This window comes from Arachis ipaensis, chromosome B06, assembly GCF_000816755.2.
Source record: "Arachis ipaensis cultivar K30076 chromosome B06, Araip1.1, whole genome shotgun sequence".
Taxonomy (NCBI): Eukaryota; Viridiplantae; Streptophyta; class Magnoliopsida; order Fabales; family Fabaceae; genus Arachis; species Arachis ipaensis.
This window is the reverse complement of record NC_029790.2, coordinates 61,366,702-61,369,625: the sequence shown is the minus strand read 5'-3', so window position 1 is coordinate 61,369,625 and position 2,924 is coordinate 61,366,702.

The following is a 2,924-nucleotide window of genomic DNA, read 5'->3' as shown; positions in this document are numbered from 1 at the left end:
TACTCTTGTCCTAGTACTACTATCGCCTAAGCACGCTTAACTGCGGAGTTCTGATGGGATCCGGTGCATTGGTGCGGGTATGATCGCACCTATTAAAGTATGCGCACAAAATTATCATAAGCATGTCTCGCGACGTAGGGTAAGTCGAGCTGCGAATCCCTGCGGGCCCGTGCGAGCTTGCCGAAAATCAGGTCATTGAGGCTCGCTTTAGCTAAACTATTCAAGATAGCGTCGTTTAAAGAATGAGGAAAGCACAATGTAAAAAAAAAAACAAAAAAAGAGGTGCAACATGAGGACTTCCTAGGAGGTCACCCACCCTAGTACTACTCTCGCCCAAGCACGCTTAACTGCGGAGTTCTAACGGGATCCGGTGCATTATTGCTGGTATGATCGCACCTATTAAAGTATGCACACACAATTATCATAAGCATGTCTCGCGACGTAGGGTAAGTCGAGCTGCGAAGCCCTGCGGGGCCTGTGTGGCTTGCCGAAAATCAGGTCATTGAGGTTCGCTTTAGCGAAACTATTCAAGTTAGCATCGTTTAAAGAATGAGGGTAAGCACGACGTAAAAAAAAAAGAAAAAAAAAGAGGTGCAACACGAGGACTTCCCATGAGGTCACCCATCCTAGTACTACTCTCGTCCTAGTACTACTCTCGCCCAAGCACGCTTAACTGCGGAGTTCTGATGGGATCCGGTGCATTGGTGTTGGTATGATCGCACCTATTAAAGTATGCGCACACAATTATCATAAGCATGTCTCGCGACGTAGGGTAAGTCGAGCTTCGAAGCCCTGCGGGGCCCGTGTGAGCTTGCCGAAAATCAGGTCATTGAGGTTTGCTTTAGCGAAACTATTCAAGTTAGCGTCGTTTAAAGAACGAGGGTAAGCACGACGTAAAAAAAAAAGGTGCTACACGAGGACTTCCCAGGAGGTCACCCATCCTAGAACTACTCTCGTCCAAGCATGCTTAACTGCGGAATTCTGATGGGATTCGGTGCATTAGTGCTGGTATGATCGTAGCCTGTTAAAGTATGCGCACACAATTATCATAAGCATGTCTCGCGACGTAAGGTATGTCGAGCTGCGAATCCCTGCGGGGCCCGTGCGAGCTTGCCGAAAATCAGGTCATTGAGGCTCGCTTTAGCTAAACTATTCAAGATAGTGTCGTTTAAAGAACGAGGGTAAGCACAACGTAAAAAAAAAAAACCAAAAGAGGTGCAACACGAGGACTTCCCAGGAGGTCACCCATCCTAGTAGTACTCTTGTCCTAGTACTACTATCGCCTAAGCACGCTTAACTGCGGAGTTCTGATGGGATCCGGTGCATTGGTGCGGGTATGATCGCACCTATTAAAGTATGCGCACAAAATTATCATAAGCATGTCTCGCGACGTAGGGTAAGTCGAGCTGCGAATCCCTGCGGGCCCGTGCGAGCTTGCCGAAAATTAGGTCATTGAGGCTCGCTTTAGCTAAATTATTCAAGATAGCGTCGTTTAAAGAATGAGGGAAGCACAATGTAAAAAAAAAAAAACAAAAAAAGAGGTGCAACATGAGGACTTCCTAGGAGGTCACCCACCCTAGTACTACTCTCGCACAAGCACGCTTAACTGCGGAGTTCTAACGGGATCCGGTGCATTAGTGTTGGTATGATCGCACCTATTAAAGTATGCACACACAATTATCATAAGCATGTCTCGCGACGTAGGGTAAGTCGAGCTGCAAAGCCCTACGGGGCCTGTGTGGCTTGCCGAAAATCAGGTCATTGAGGTTCGCTTTAGCGAAACTATTCAAGTTAGCATCGTTTAAAGAATGAGGGTAAGCACGACGTAAAAAAAAAGAGGTGCAACACGAGGACTTCCTCCTAGTACTACTCTCGTCCTAGTACTACTCTCGCCCAAGCACGCTTAACTGCGGAGTTCTGATGGGATCCGGCGCATTGACTATTCAAGATAGCGTCGTTTAAAGAACGAGGGTAAGGATGACGTAAAAAAAAACCAAAAAAAAAGGTGCAACATGAGGACTTCCCAGGAGGTCACCCATCCACTTCCCAGGAGGTCACCCATCCTAGTACTACTCTCGCCCAATCACGCTTAACTGCGACGTTCTGATGGGATCCGGTGCATTGGTGCTGGTATGATCGCACTTATTTGATGGGATTCGGTGCATTAGTGCTGGTATGATCGTACCTACGAGGGTAAGCACGACGTAAAAAAAAAGGTGCTACACGAGGACTTCCCAGGAGGTCACCCAGCCTAGTACTACTCTCGTCCTAGTACTACTCTCGCCCAAGCACGCTTAACTGCGGAGTTCTGATGGGATCCGGCGCATTGACTATTCAAGATAGCGTCGTTTAAAGAACGAGGGTAAGGATGACGTAAAAAAAAACCAAAAAAAAAGGTGCAACATGAGGACTTCCCAGGAGGTCACCCATCCACTTCCCAGGAGGTCACCCATCCTAGTACTACTCTCGCCCAATCACGCTTAACTGCGACGTTCTGATGGGATCCGGTGCATTGGTGCTGGTATGATCGCACTTATTTGATGGGATTCGGTGCATTAGTGCTGGTATGATCGTACCTACGAGGGTAAGCACGACGTAAAAAAAAAGGTGCTACACGAGGACTTCCCAGGAGGTCACCCAGCCTAGTACTACTCTCGTCCTAGTACTACTCTCGCCCAAGCACGCTTAACTGCGGAGTTCTGATGGGATCCGGCGCATTGACTATTCAAGATAGCGTCGTTTAAAGAACGAGGGTAAGGATGACGTAAAAAAAAACCAAAAAAAAAGGTGCAACATGAGGACTTCCCAGGAGGTCACCCATCCACTTCCCAGGAGGTCACCCATCCTAGTACTACTCTCGCCCAATCACGCTTAACTGCGACGTTCTGATGGGATCCGGTGCATTGGTGCTGGTATGATCGCAC